The sequence below is a fragment of the Nipponia nippon genome, unplaced genomic scaffold, assembly GCF_047370975.1.
Source record: "Nipponia nippon isolate SJK-2023a ecotype South Korea unplaced genomic scaffold, ASM4737097v1 scaffold_8, whole genome shotgun sequence".
NCBI classification, from domain to species: Eukaryota; Metazoa; Chordata; class Aves; order Pelecaniformes; family Threskiornithidae; genus Nipponia; species Nipponia nippon.
In genome coordinates, this window is record NW_028262402.1 from 26,384,054 (window position 1) to 26,398,653 (window position 14,600).

Consider the following 14,600-nt stretch of genomic DNA (forward strand, 5'->3'; position numbering starts at 1 on the left):
CGGGGTTGGCTGCCGAGAAGCGCTGCGTGCGGGAGCCTGCTGGGAGGTGGCGTTGGAGGGCCCCGGAGCTGCACCCCGCCTCTGTGCGCGGTGGGTCCCCGCAGGCTCCCTTCTGCCAGCTGAGGGCTGGTCGTTGGTGGGCCGCCTGCGCAGGTTGTAGCGCTGCTGCGGGGACCGGCTGCGGGCCCTCTCCATGGCCATCCTCCTGCGCAGGCGGGCGGGCAAGCCAACCACATACTCCTCGTAGTCGTCGTCCCCTCTGACCGAGTGCAGCAGCTGCTCCAGCGGCTGCCTGCAGACCGGGCAGGCATCACTCCTGCTGGCCCACCGTCGGATGCAGGCAAAGCAGAAGCAGTGCATGCAGTAGGCCACATAGGCTGCCTTTTTGATGTCTCCCAGGCAGATGGGGCACTGGGAGTCTGCTGCTGCCTCCGCCGGCCCTGCCCGGGGTGGCTGGCTCATGCCGCCGTCCCTTGCAGCAGAGCTTCTCTCCCCCATGGCTTCCTCAGCGCACGACGCTCTAGCCTGCCAAGAGAGACGTGCAAAGTGCTGGAGCTTGTCTGGCGGGAGGGGCGGCACTCGGCCTTGCTCTCAGCCCACGCCAGGATGCATGGTAGCAGAACCGGTGGAGACGTGGCATCAGAAAGCTGGCCTCCTCCCAGCTGCCCAGGCAGGTGGAACAGCGCTCTTCCAGCTCCCTGGCCATGCTGTCCCCGTGCTGCGCTGGGCTGGGGGGAGCTGGGGATGTCAAGCTGCTCCCTCTCACCAGCGCTGCAGCAGCGGGTGTCACGCCAGACAAGGAAGAGAGGCCACAGGCGTTGGCTGGCCTGGGCAGGGGTGGAAGAAATGCCCAGGTCCCTCAGGAAGGAAGCCCTCCCAGCTCCCCAGGGTGACGTTTCCCCACCCAGCTCACCTCTGCTGCTGCAAGCGCACCTCCTGGCTGCCCCGGTTGCCTGAACCTGGCAGGGCTGGAGAAAATCCTCCAACGGCTCTGGGGTCGGGCACTGAGAGCTGCAACGAACAACTCCTCGAGCACGACACCAGTGCCAAAGGCCTCGCTCAACACTCCACACCTCGCCAACTGGCTCAGCTGGAGTGTGGCCACGAGCCAGCTGGCTGAGACTCGGCGCCCAAATATATAGAGGGAGGGGTGCGTGGTCACAATCCATCGCTAGGTGACATCACAGTCCGTCGCTCAGGGACGTCTCAGGTCATGCCTTGGTGACATCAGAACCCATCGCCTGGGGACGGCGCAGCTGGCCATCCTCGCCCATGGCGCTCGCCCCGGCAGCGCTGCCGCCCCAGCACACGGGTCTGCCCCTGCAGCATCACTGCTCGCCCCAGCTCCTCTCTGGTGGTCAGCATCTGTGTCAAACGCCAGCCACCGAGGCTGCAGACTGGGCAGGCATCACTCCTGCTGGCCCACCGTCGGATGCCTCTTTGGAGTTTGGCAGCTGTGTCATTCTGACTCCTTATGAATGTCTCTTGTAGCCTATAAAACAGGCTTTAAGAACAGAACTCTGCACTCTGGTTGACCTTTTCTACGCCAGAGAGCAACTAATGGCTAAGGTAGCCCTGGACTCTGTTTGAGCATGTGTGCAGAGTCAGGGGTCCGTCCTGATTTGACAGCATCCTGGACAGTTCCCTAATTTTGTCGTGAAACGATGGGGTGCACTTCTTCCCGCTCCCCCACCATGTTGTGACATAAACTTGCTCATAAGGTTTCTTTGGGAAGTCCTTCAATTATTTTTAATGGCACTTGAATAAATTCAAGGAAGAAGGGAATAGAAGGAGAGGCAAAACGTGGCATGGGGCATTGTAGTGAGACTGTTTGCCATAATGAAGTCTGCAATGGCACTCTTTGAAAACTTGGTGTTGCTGCAGTACTATAGACTACTACTGCGGCCTAAAGGCGCATTATTTTAGGAAAGGGCACTGACTTTATAATGAGAAAGCAAAATACTCTAGGTGTAATTTTTGCAGCAGTAATACATCTTAAGCGGACAGAAGGATATTCGAATGAATAGTGAATTCCAGAGTAGAAGACAGAACCCAGGAGAAGAAACCTTTAGGAAAAAAAAGGTTCTGAGTGCAGCAGGCGGAGGTGCGTCTGTGCTGGCATCACCTCATTCCTTGTGTAGCTAGTGCAGTTGGCAAGCGGGATGGGGCCCCGTGCTTTTCGTGGGATCTGATACGTTAGGTGGCCGTGCAGGGTCTTGTCCAAAACAGACCTTGCTCTGACTGCTATTAGCTAGCCAGCTTAACAAAGCACACTATTGGATCTAGAGTGGCTTCCTGAGGTGCGTTCGAGCAGCTCAGCATGCCTCTGACTCGACTGTGCAGAGGAGAACATCGTGGCAGGTAGAGCAAAGCCATGTGAGGAGCAGCGCTTGTTCTGACCTAGTGTAACACAGCCCCAGTTTTGGATGAGTGCTAGTAGGTAGTGGCTGACGATGCTTTGTGCTTGATGCCCTGTGAAGAGGTTGGAGTAACTGAAGAGTCCGTCAGTGTAGGAAAGTGTTGCTACTTGCCTTCCGTTCACTCTACCTAGCCTTTCATGATGTCTGAAATGGGAGAAACTGAGACCCATCGGCCCTCTTTTGTGGACCATCGGTTATTTTGTAGTCACCTGCATCTTTGAATAAAATCGGGTAGTGTTACCTGAGTATGTCCTGTTAATTGCCTGTTCCTTTCACTTGTCGTGGGATGATCCATGAATCTGCACATGATCTATTGCTTGGCTTTGAACGTTCAAAACGTGACAGCTTTGAGAGGTTGATAAATGTAAAATTACTTGTATGGAAGTACGACAGGCAAAGCTTGCTGGCAGTGTAAAACCAAAGTGCTGCCGGTCTCGACATCTCAAAGCTATCTGACTACAGTCTGCTTTGTCGTTTCTCTTTGCATTCAGTCCTAGTGAGTTGCCCTTGAGATAATGCTTTAAGGGTTAGGGGAAAATAAGTCTTGGTTATGACAGTAGAGTCTTCTCCAATGGCTGGAACCACCCCTTCCAAAACCAGGATCTTCCAACACGTCCACGTTTATTTTCTTTCCTTCCAGAGTTCTGTCTGTGTCCAACCTGGAACTCTAAAAGGATAAACTTTCTGAGAGAGGTTATAAGAGGAGCATTATTCAGAAGAGTTCAACCAAATGAAAAGACCTTCTCCCGTTTCCTTGCACGTGAGGTAAATTTAAAGGTAGTTGGCAAGGTCAGAGCTTTACTTTTGTGCTGCTTTGAAGAGAGACTCTCAGCAACCTTAAAAAGAGGCAGTGCTGAAGGAGAAAATGGTTGCCATTACCACTGTTCTGTGGAGGACTGTACAATGACTTTTCCAGCTGGCTGATGTGACGTGCGTTGCAGTGTTAAAACAAGTGGGAAGAGAGAGCCAGCCACAAGGTATTTTGGAGGAGTTCACAATTTCGGTGTTACTAGATGGTAGTTTAAGTATGGATGTTTCGTTTAAGAAGGTGCCATCTCCAGAAGAGCCGAATTGCTTGCTTTGGTTGTCTTTCGATTGCAGCAGCAGGGGCAGCCGGGCTCTTTCCTGCGCTGGGCAATGCTGGCTCCTGAGAATCGCTGGGTGCAGGAGCCTGCTGGGAGGTGGCATTGAAGAGCCCTGGAGCTGCGCCTCCGTGTGCTGTCGGTCCCCGCAGGCCCGGTTCTGCTAGCCAAGGGGCAGTTGTTGGCGGTCTGCGGGGACCAGCTGTGGGCCCTCTCCATGGCCATCCTGCGTAGGCAGGCGGGCAAGCCAACCACCTACTCTTCGTAGTCGTCGTCGTCCCCTCAGCCAGAGTGCAGCAGCTGCTCGAAAGGCTGCCTGGAGACTGAGCAGGCGTCTCTCCTGCTGGCCCACCGCCGCAGATCTCCCAGGCAAAGCAGAAGCAGTGCACGCAGTAGGCCATGTAGGTTGCCTTCTTGATGTCTCCCAGGTAGATGCAGGTGGGAAAACGGCAGCCGCAGCCCTGGGGCAGGGCAGAGAGATGCAGGAGCGGGCTGGGATGTGCCCCTATCTCTGCGTCCCCGTGGAGGTGGGCTGCAGGGAGGGAAGGAGGGAGGGACGGAGAGCTGGAGGAGATGCCCCGATCTCTTCCACACCTGCCCAGGGCTCAAGGCGGGATGGGCGAGATGGGCCTGAGAGGGGCACACTCTGGCAAGCTGTCAGGAGCCCTGGGGGAAGAGCCTCCACGCTCTAACACACCAAGTTAGCACAGGCTACCTGCAGCAGGTGGTCAGGGAAGGTGGAGGAACTTGCCAGCTACAATGAAATCATGGTGCCCTCCGAGAAATTCTCCCCTTTGCCTTTCCCTCACTGATGAACCAGTGTTGGAAAGCATTCCCCGCGGTGAGTTGCGCTTTGCTCATGAAACGCACGCACCCTGGAAAGCATCAAGGTGTTTATTGGAGGGGGAAGAGGCAGATGCTGAGGGGCCGCAGCTACCCCGTGCCATTGCGTGGGTCCGGAGGAGCAGGAGGGCCAGCCGGGCGCTCGCCTGCACTTGGCAGTCTTCGCGCGCGAGATGGCCTCGGCGGGGTTGGCTGCCGAGAAGCGCTGCGTGCGGGAGCCTGCTGGGAGGTGGCGTTGGAGGGCCCCGGAGCTGCACCCCGCCTCTGTGCGCGGTGGGTCCCCGCAGGCTCCCTTCTGCCAGCTGAGGGCTGGTCGTTGGTGGGCCGCCTGCGCAGGTTGTAGCGCTGCTGCGGGGACCGGCTGCGGGCCCTCTCCATGGCCATCCTCCTGCGCAGGCGGGCGGGCAAGCCAACCACATACTCCTCGTAGTCGTCGTCCCCTCTGACCGAGTGCAGCAGCCGCTCCAGCGGCTGCCTGCAGACCGGGCAGGTATCTCTCGTGCTGGCCCACCGTCGGATGCAGGCAAAGCAGAAGCAGTGCATGCAGTAGGCCACATAGGCTGCCTTTTTGATGTCTCCCAGGCAGATGGGGCACTGGGAGTCTGCTGCTGCCTCCGCCGGCCCTGCCCGGGGTGGCTGGCTCATGCCGCCGTCCCTTGCAGCAGAGCTTCTCTCCCCCATGGCTTCCTCAGCGCACGACGCTCTAGCCTGCCAAGAGAGACGTGCAAAGTGCTGGAGCTTGTCTGGCGGGAGGGGCGGCACTCGGCCTTGCTCTCAGCCCACGCCAGGATGCATGGTAGCAGAACCGGTGGAGACGTGGCATCAGAAAGCTGGCCTCCTCCCAGCTGCCCAGGCAGGTGGAACAGCGCTCTTCCAGCTCCCTGGCCATGCTGTCCCCGTGCTGCGCTGGGCTGGGGGAGCTGGGGATGTCAAGCTGCTCCCTCTCACCAGCGCTGCAGCAGCGGGTGTCACGCCAGACAAGGAAGAGAGGCCACAGGCGTTGGCTGGCCTGGGCAGGGGTGGAAGAAATGCCCAGGTCCCTCAGGAAGGAAGCCCTCCCAGCTCCCCAGGGTGACGTTTCCCCACCCAGCTCACCTCTGCTGCTGCAAGCGCACCTCCTGGCTGCCCCGGTTGCCTGAACCTGGCAGGGCTGGAGAAAATCCTCCAACGGCTCTGGGGTCGGGCACTGAGAGCTGCAACGAACAACTCCTCGAGCACGACACCAGTGCCAAAGGCCTCGCTCAACACTCCACACCTCGCCAACTGGCTCAGCTGGAGTGTGGCCACGAGCCAGCTGGCTGAGACTCGGCGCCCAAATATATAGAGGGAGGGGTGCGTGGTCACAATCCATCGCTAGGTGACATCACAGTCCGTCGCTCAGGGACGTCTCAGGTCATGCCTTGGTGACATCAGAACCCATCGCCTGGGGACGGCGCAGCTGGCCATCCTCGCCCATGGCGCTCGCCCCGGCAGCGCTGCCGCCCCAGCACACGGGTCTGCCCCTGCAGCATCACTGCTCGCCCCAGCTCCTCTCTGGTGGTCAGCATCTGTGTCAAACGCCAGCCACCGAGGCTGCAGACTGGGCAGGCATCACTCCTGCTGGCCCACCGTCGGATGCCTCTTTGGAGTTTGGCAGCTGTGTCATTCTGACTCCTTATGAATGTCTCTTGTAGCCTATAAAACAGGCTTTAAGAACAGAACTCTGCACTCTGGTTGACCTTTTCTACGCCAGAGAGCAACTAATGGCTAAGGTAGCCCTGGACTCTGTTTGAGCATGTGTGCAGAGTCAGGGGTCCGTCCTGATTTGACAGCATCCTGGACAGTTCCCTAATTTTGTCGTGAAACGATGGGGTGCACTTCTTCCCGCTCCCCCACCATGTTGTGACATAAACTTGCTCATAAGGTTTCTTTGGGAAGTCCTTCAATTATTTTTAATGGCACTTGAATAAATTCAAGGAAGAAGGGAATAGAAGGAGAGGCAAAACGTGGCATGGGGCATTGTAGTGAGACTGTTTGCCATAATGAAGTCTGCAATGGCACTCTTTGAAAACTTGGTGTTGCTGCAGTACTATAGACTACTACTGCGGCCTAAAGGCGCATTATTTTAGGAAAGGGCACTGACTTTATAATGAGAAAGCAAAATACTCTAGGTGTAATTTTTGCAGCAGTAATACATCTTAAGCGGCCAGAAGGATATTCGAATGAATAGTGAATTCCAGAGTAGAAGACAGAACCCAGGAGAAGAAACCTTTAGGAAAAAAAGGTTCTGAGTGCAGCAGGCGGAGGTGCGTCTGTGCTGGCATCACCTCATTCCTTGTGTAGCTAGTGCAGTTGGCAAGCGGGATGGGGCCCCGTGCTTTTCGTGGGATCTGATACGTTAGGTGGCCGTGCAGGGTCTTGTCCAAAACAGACCTTGCTCTGACTGCTATTAGCTAGCCAGCTTAACAAAGCACACTATTGGATCTAGAGTGGCTTCCTGAGGTGCGTTCGAGCAGCTCAGCATGCCTCTGACTCGACTGTGCAGAGGAGAACATCGTGGCAGGTAGAGCAAAGCCATGTGAGGAGCAGCGCTTGTTCTGACCTAGTGTAACACAGCCCCAGTTTTGGATGAGTGCTAGTAGGTAGTGGCTGACGATGCTTTGTGCTTGATGCCCTGTGAAGAGGTTGGAGTAACTGAAGAGTCCGTCAGTGTAGGAAAGTGTTGCTACTTGCCTTCCGTTCACTCTACCTAGCCTTTCATGATGTCTGAAATGGGAGAAACTGAGACCCATCGGCCCTCTTTTGTGGACCATCGGTTATTTTGTAGTCACCTGCATCTTTGAATAAAATCGGGTAGTGTTACCTGAGTATGTCCTGTTAATTGCCTGTTCCTTTCACTTGTCGTGGGATGATCCATGACTCTGCACATGATCTATTGCTTGGCTTTGAACGTTCAAAACGTGACAGCTTTGAGAGGTTGATAAATGTAAAATTACTTGTATGGAAGTACGACAGGCAAAGCTTGCTGGCAGTGTAAAACCAAAGTGCTGCCGGTCTCGACATCTCAAAGCTATCTGACTACAGTCTGCTTTGTCGTTTCTCTTTGCATTCAGTCCTAGTGAGTTGCCCTTGAGATAATGCTTTAAGGGTTAGGGGAAAATAAGTCTTGGTTATGACAGTAGAGTCTTCTCCAATGGCTGGAACCACCCCTTCCAAAACCAGGATCTTCCAACACGTCCACGTTTATTTTCTTTCCTTCCAGAGTTCTGTCTGTGTCCAACCTGGAACTCTAAAAGGATAAACTTTCTGAGAGAGGTTATAAGAGGAGCATTATTCAGAAGAGTTCAACCAAATGAAAAGACCTTCTCCCGTTTCCTTGCACGTGAGGTAAATTTAAAGGTAGTTGGCAAGGTCAGAGCTTTACTTTTGTGCTGCTTTGAAGAGAGACTCTCAGCAACCTTAAAAAGAGGCAGTGCTGAAGGAGAAAATGGTTGCCATTACCACTGTTCTGTGGAGGACTGTACAATGACTTTTCCAGCTGGCTGATGTGACGTGCGTTGCAGTGTTAAAACAAGTGGGAAGAGAGAGCCAGCCACAAGGTATTTTGGAGGAGTTCACAATTTCGGTGTTACTAGATGGTAGTTTAAGTATGGATGTTTCGTTTAAGAAGGTGCCATCTCCAGAAGAGCCGAATTGCTTGCTTTGGTTGTCTTTCGATTGCAGCAGCAGGGGCAGCCGGGCTCTTTCCTGCGCTGGGCAATGCTGGCTCCTGAGAATCGCTGGGTGCAGGAGCCTGCTGGGAGGTGGCATTGAAGAGCCCTGGAGCTGCGCCTCCGTGTGCTGTCGGTCCCCGCAGGCCCGGTTCTGCTAGCCAAGGGGCAGTTGTTGGCGGTCTGCGGGGACCAGCTGTGGGCCCTCTCCATGGCCATCCTGCGTAGGCAGGCGGGCAAGCCAACCACCTACTCTTCGTAGTCGTCGTCGTCCCCTCAGCCAGAGTGCAGCAGCTGCTCGAAAGGCTGCCTGGAGACTGAGCAGGCGTCTCTCCTGCTGGCCCACCGCCGCAGATCTCCCAGGCAAAGCAGAAGCAGTGCACGCAGTAGGCCATGTAGGTTGCCTTCTTGATGTCTCCCAGGTAGATGCAGGCGGGAAAACGGCAGCCGCAGCCCTGGGGCAGGGCAGAGAGATGCAGGAGCGGGCTGGGATGTGCCCCTATCTCTGCGTCCCCGTGGAGGTGGGCTGCAGGGAGGGAAGGAGGGAGGGACGGAGAGCTGGAGGAGATGCCCCGATCTCTTCCACACCTGCCCAGGGCTCAAGGCGGGATGGGCGAGATGGGCCTGAGAGGGGCACACTCTGGCAAGCTGTCAGGAGCCCTGGGGGAAGAGCCTCCACGCTCTAACACACCAAGTTAGCACAGGCTACCTGCAGCAGGTGGTCAGGGAAGGTGGAGGAACTTGCCAGCTACAATGAAATCATGGTGCCCTCCGAGAAATTCTCCCCTTTGCCTTTCCCTCACTGATGAACCAGTGTTGGAAAGCATTCCCCGCGGTGAGTTGCGCTTTGCTCATGAAACGCACGCACCCTGGAAAGCATCAAGGTGTTTATTGGAGGTGGAAGAGGCAGATGCTGAGGGGCCGCAGCTACCCCGTGCCATTGCGTGGGTCCGGAGGAGCAGGAGGGCCAGCCGGGCGCTCGCCTGCACTTGGCAGTCTTCGCGCGCGAGATGGCCTCGGCGGGGTTGGCTGCCGAGAAGCGCTGCGTGGGGGAGCCTGCTGGGAGGTGGCGTTGGAGGGCCCCGGAGCTGCACCCCGCCTCTGTGCGCGGTGGGTCCCCGCAGGCTCCCTTCTGCCAGCTGAGGGCTGGTCGTTGGTGGGCCGCCTGCGCAGGTTGTAGCGCTGCTGCGGGGACCGGCTGCGGGCCCTCTCCATGGCCATCCTCCTGCGCAGGCGGGCGGGCAAGCCAACCACATACTCCTCGTAGTCGTCGTCCCCTCTGACCGAGTGCAGCAGCCGCTCCAGCGGCTGCCTGCAGACCGGGCAGGTATCTCTCGTGCTGGCCCACCGTCGGATGCAGGCAAAGCAGAAGCAGTGCATGCAGTAGGCCACATAGGCTGCCTTTTTGATGTCTCCCAGGCAGATGGGGCACTGGGAGTCTGCTGCTGCCTCCGCCGGCCCTGCCCGGGGTGGCTGGCTCATGCCGCCGTCCCTTGCAGCAGAGCTTCTCTCCCCCATGGCTTCCTCAGCGCACGACGCTCTAGCCTGCCAAGAGAGACGTGCAAAGTGCTGGAGCTTGTCTGGCGGGAGGGGCGGCACTCGGCCTTGCTCTCAGCCCACGCCAGGATGCATGGTAGCAGAACCGGTGGAGACGTGGCATCAGAAAGCTGGCCTCCTCCCAGCTGCCCAGGCAGGTGGAACAGCGCTCTTCCAGCTCCCTGGCCATGCTGTCCCCGTGCTGCGCTGGGCTGGGGGGAGCTGGGGATGTCAAGCTGCTCCCTCTCACCAGCGCTGCAGCAGCGGGTGTCACGCCAGACAAGGAAGAGAGGCCACAGGCGTTGGCTGGCCTGGGCAGGGGTGGAAGAAATGCCCAGGTCCCTCAGGAAGGAAGCCCTCCCAGCTCCCCAGGGTGACGTTTCCCCACCCAGCTCACCTCTGCTGCTGCAAGCGCACCTCCTGGCTGCCCCGGTTGCCTGAACCTGGCAGGGCTGGAGAAAATCCTCCAACGGCTCTGGGGTCGGGCACTGAGAGCTGCAACGAACAACTCCTCGAGCACGACACCAGTGCCAAAGGCCTCGCTCAACACTCCACACCTCGCCAACTGGCTCAGCTGGAGTGTGGCCACGAGCCAGCTGGCTGAGACTCGGCGCCCAAATATATAGAGGGAGGGGTGCGTGGTCACAATCCATCGCTAGGTGACATCACAGTCCGTCGCTCAGGGACGTCTCAGGTCATGCCTTGGTGACATCAGAACCCATCGCCTGGGGACGGCGCAGCTGGCCATCCTCGCCCATGGCGCTCGCCCCGGCAGCGCTGCCGCCCCAGCACACGGGTCTGCCCCTGCAGCATCACTGCTCGCCCCAGCTCCTCTCTGGTGGTCAGCATCTGTGTCAAACGCCAGCCACCGAGGCTGCAGACTGGGCAGGCATCACTCCTGCTGGCCCACCGTCGGATGCCTCTTTGGAGTTTGGCAGCTGTGTCATTCTGACTCCTTATGAATGTCTCTTGTAGCCTATAAAACAGGCTTTAAGAACAGAACTCTGCACTCTGGTTGACCTTTTCTACGCCAGAGAGCAACTAATGGCTAAGGTAGCCCTGGACTCTGTTTGAGCATGTGTGCAGAGTCAGGGGTCCGTCCTGATTTGACAGCATCCTGGACAGTTCCCTAATTTTGTCGTGAAACGATGGGGTGCACTTCTTCCCGCTCCCCCACCATGTTGTGACATAAACTTGCTCATAAGGTTTCTTTGGGAAGTCCTTCAATTATTTTTAATGGCACTTGAATAAATTCAAGGAAGAAGGGAATAGAAGGAGAGGCAAAACGTGGCATGGGGCATTGTAGTGAGACTGTTTGCCATAATGAAGTCTGCAATGGCACTCTTTGAAAACTTGGTGTTGCTGCAGTACTATAGACTACTACTGCGGCCTAAAGGCGCATTATTTTAGGAAAGGGCACTGACTTTATAATGAGAAAGCAAAATACTCTAGGTGTAATTTTTGCAGCAGTAATACATCTTAAGCGGCCAGAAGGATATTCGAATGAATAGTGAATTCCAGAGTAGAAGACAGAACCCAGGAGAAGAAACCTTTAGGAAAAAAAAGGTTCTGAGTGCAGCAGGCGGAGGTGCGTCTGTGCTGGCATCACCTCATTCCTTGTGTAGCTAGTGCAGTTGGCAAGCGGGATGGGGCCCCGTGCTTTTCGTGGGATCTGATACGTTAGGTGGCCGTGCAGGGTCTTGTCCAAAACAGACCTTGCTCTGACTGCTATTAGCTAGCCAGCTTAACAAAGCACACTATTGGATCTAGAGTGGCTTCCTGAGGTGCGTTCGAGCAGCTCAGCATGCCTCTGACTCGACTGTGCAGAGGAGAACATCGTGGCAGGTAGAGCAAAGCCATGTGAGGAGCAGCGCTTGTTCTGACCTAGTGTAACACAGCCCCAGTTTTGGATGAGTGCTAGTAGGTAGTGGCTGACGATGCTTTGTGCTTGATGCCCTGTGAAGAGGTTGGAGTAACTGAAGAGTCCGTCAGTGTAGGAAAGTGTTGCTACTTGCCTTCCGTTCACTCTACCTAGCCTTTCATGATGTCTGAAATGGGAGAAACTGAGACCCATCGGCCCTCTTTTGTGGACCATCGGTTATTTTGTAGTCACCTGCATCTTTGAATAAAATCGGGTAGTGTTACCTGAGTATGTCCTGTTAATTGCCTGTTCCTTTCACTTGTCGTGGGATGATCCATGACTCTGCACATGATCTATTGCTTGGCTTTGAACGTTCAAAACGTGACAGCTTTGAGAGGTTGATAAATGTAAAATTACTTGTATGGAAGTACGACAGGCAAAGCTTGCTGGCAGTGTAAAACCAAAGTGCTGCCGGTCTCGACATCTCAAAGCTATCTGACTACAGTCTGCTTTGTCGTTTCTCTTTGCATTCAGTCCTAGTGAGTTGCCCTTGAGATAATGCTTTAAGGGTTAGGGGAAAATAAGTCTTGGTTATGACAGTAGAGTCTTCTCCAATGGCTGGAACCACCCCTTCCAAAACCAGGATCTTCCAACACGTCCACGTTTATTTTCTTTCCTTCCAGAGTTCTGTCTGTGTCCAACCTGGAACTCTAAAAGGATAAACTTTCTGAGAGAGGTTATAAGAGGAGCATTATTCAGAAGAGTTCAACCAAATGAAAAGACCTTCTCCCGTTTCCTTGCACGTGAGGTAAATTTAAAGGTAGTTGGCAAGGTCAGAGCTTTACTTTTGTGCTGCTTTGAAGAGAGACTCTCAGCAACCTTAAAAAGAGGCAGTGCTGAAGGAGAAAATGGTTGCCATTACCACTGTTCTGTGGAGGACTGTACAATGACTTTTCCACCTGGCTGATGTGACGTGCGTTGCAGTGTTAAAACAAGTGGGAAGAGAGAGCCAGCCACAAGGTATTTTGGAGGAGTTCACAATTTCGGTGTTACTAGATGGTAGTTTAAGTATGGATGTTTCGTTTAAGAAGGTGCCATCTCCAGAAGAGCCGAATTGCTTGCTTTGGTTGTCTTTCGATTGCAGCAGCAGGGGCAGCCGGGCTCTTTCCTGCGCTGGGCAATGCTGGCTCCTGAGAATCGCTGGGTGCAGGAGCCTGCTGGGAGGTGGCATTGAAGAGCCCTGGAGCTGCGCCTCCGTGTGCTGTCGGTCCCCGCAGGCCCGGTTCTGCTAGCCAAGGGGCAGTTGTTGGCGGTCTGCGGGGACCAGCTGTGGGCCCTCTCCATGGCCATCCTGCGTAGGCAGGCGGGCAAGCCAACCACCTACTCTTCGTAGTCGTCGTCGTCCCCTCAGCCAGAGTGCAGCAGCTGCTCGAAAGGCTGCCTGGAGACTGAGCAGGCGTCTCTCCTGCTGGCCCACCGCCGCAGATCTCCCAGGCAAAGCAGAAGCAGTGCACGCAGTAGGCCATGTAGGTTGCCTTCTTGATGTCTCCCAGGTAGATGCAGGCGGGAAAACGGCAGCCGCAGCCCTGGGGCAGGGCAGAGAGATGCAGGAGCGGGCTGGGATGTGCCCCTATCTCTGCGTCCCCGTGGAGGTGGGCTGCAGGGAGGGAAGGAGGGAGGGACGGAGAGCTGGAGGAGATGCCCCGATCTCTTCCACACCTGCCCAGGGCTCAAGCCGGGATGGGCGAGATGGGCCTGAGAGGGGCACACTCTGGCAAGCTGTCAGGAGCCCTGGGGGAAGAGCCTCCACGCTCTAACACACCAAGTTAGCACAGGCTACCTGCAGCAGGTGGTCAGGGAAGGTGGAGGAACTTGCCAGCTACAATGAAATCATGGTGCCCTCCGAGAAATTCTCCCCTTTGCCTTTCCCTCACTGATGAACCAGTGTTGGAAAGCATTCCCCGCGGTGAGTTGCGCTTTGCTCATGAAACGCACGCACCCTGGAAAGCATCAAGGTGTTTATTGGAGGTGGAAGAGGCAGATGCTGAGGGGCCGCAGCTACCCCGTGCCATTGCGTGGGTCCGGAGGAGCAGGAGGGCCAGCCGGGCGCTCGCCTGCACTTGGCAGTCTTCGCGCGCGAGATGGCCTCGGCGGGGTTGGCTGCCGAGAAGCGCTGCGTGGGGGAGCCTGCTGGGAGGTGGCGTTGGAGGGCCCCGGAGCTGCACCCCGCCTCTGTGCGCGGTGGGTCCCCGCAGGCTCCCTTCTGCCAGCTGAGGGCTGGTCGTTGGTGGGCCGCCTGCGCAGGTTGTAGCGCTGCTGCGGGGACCGGCTGCGGGCCCTCTCCATGGCCATCCTCCTGCGCAGGCGGGCGGGCAAGCCAACCACATACTCCTCGTAGTCGTCGTCCCCTCTGACCGAGTGCAGCAGCCGCTCCAGCGGCTGCCTGCAGACCGGGCAGGTATCTCTCGTGCTGGCCCACCGTCGGATGCAGGCAAAGCAGAAGCAGTGCATGCAGTAGGCCACATAGGCTGCCTTTTTGATGTCTCCCAGGCAGATGGGGCACTGGGAGTCTGCTGCTGCCTCCGCCGGCCCTGCCCGGGGTGGCTGGCTCATGCCGCCGTCCCTTGCAGCAGAGCTTCTCTCCCCCATGGCTTCCTCAGCGCACGACGCTCTAGCCTGCCAAGAGAGACGTGCAAAGTGCTGGAGCTTGTCTGGCGGGAGGGGCGGCACTCGGCCTTGCTCTCAGCCCACGCCAGGATGCATGGTAGCAGAACCGGTGGAGACGTGGCATCAGAAAGCTGGCCTCCTCCCAGCTGCCCAGGCAGGTGGAACAGCGCTCTTCCAGCTCCCTGGCCATGCTGTCCCCGTGCTGCGCTGGGCTGGGGGGAGCTGGGGATGTCAAGCTGCTCCCTCTCACCAGCGCTGCAGCAGCGGGTGTCACGCCAGACAAGGAAGAGAGGCCACAGGCGTTGGCTGGCCTGGGCAGGGGTGGAAGAAATGCCCAGGTCCCTCAGGAAGGAAGCCCTCCCAGCTCCCCAGGGTGACGTTTCCCCACCCAGCTCACCTCTGCTGCTGCAAGCGCACCTCCTGGCTGCCCCGGTTGCCTGAACCTGGCAGGGCTGGAGAAAATCCTCCAACGGCTCTGGGGTCGGGCACTGAGAGCTGCAAC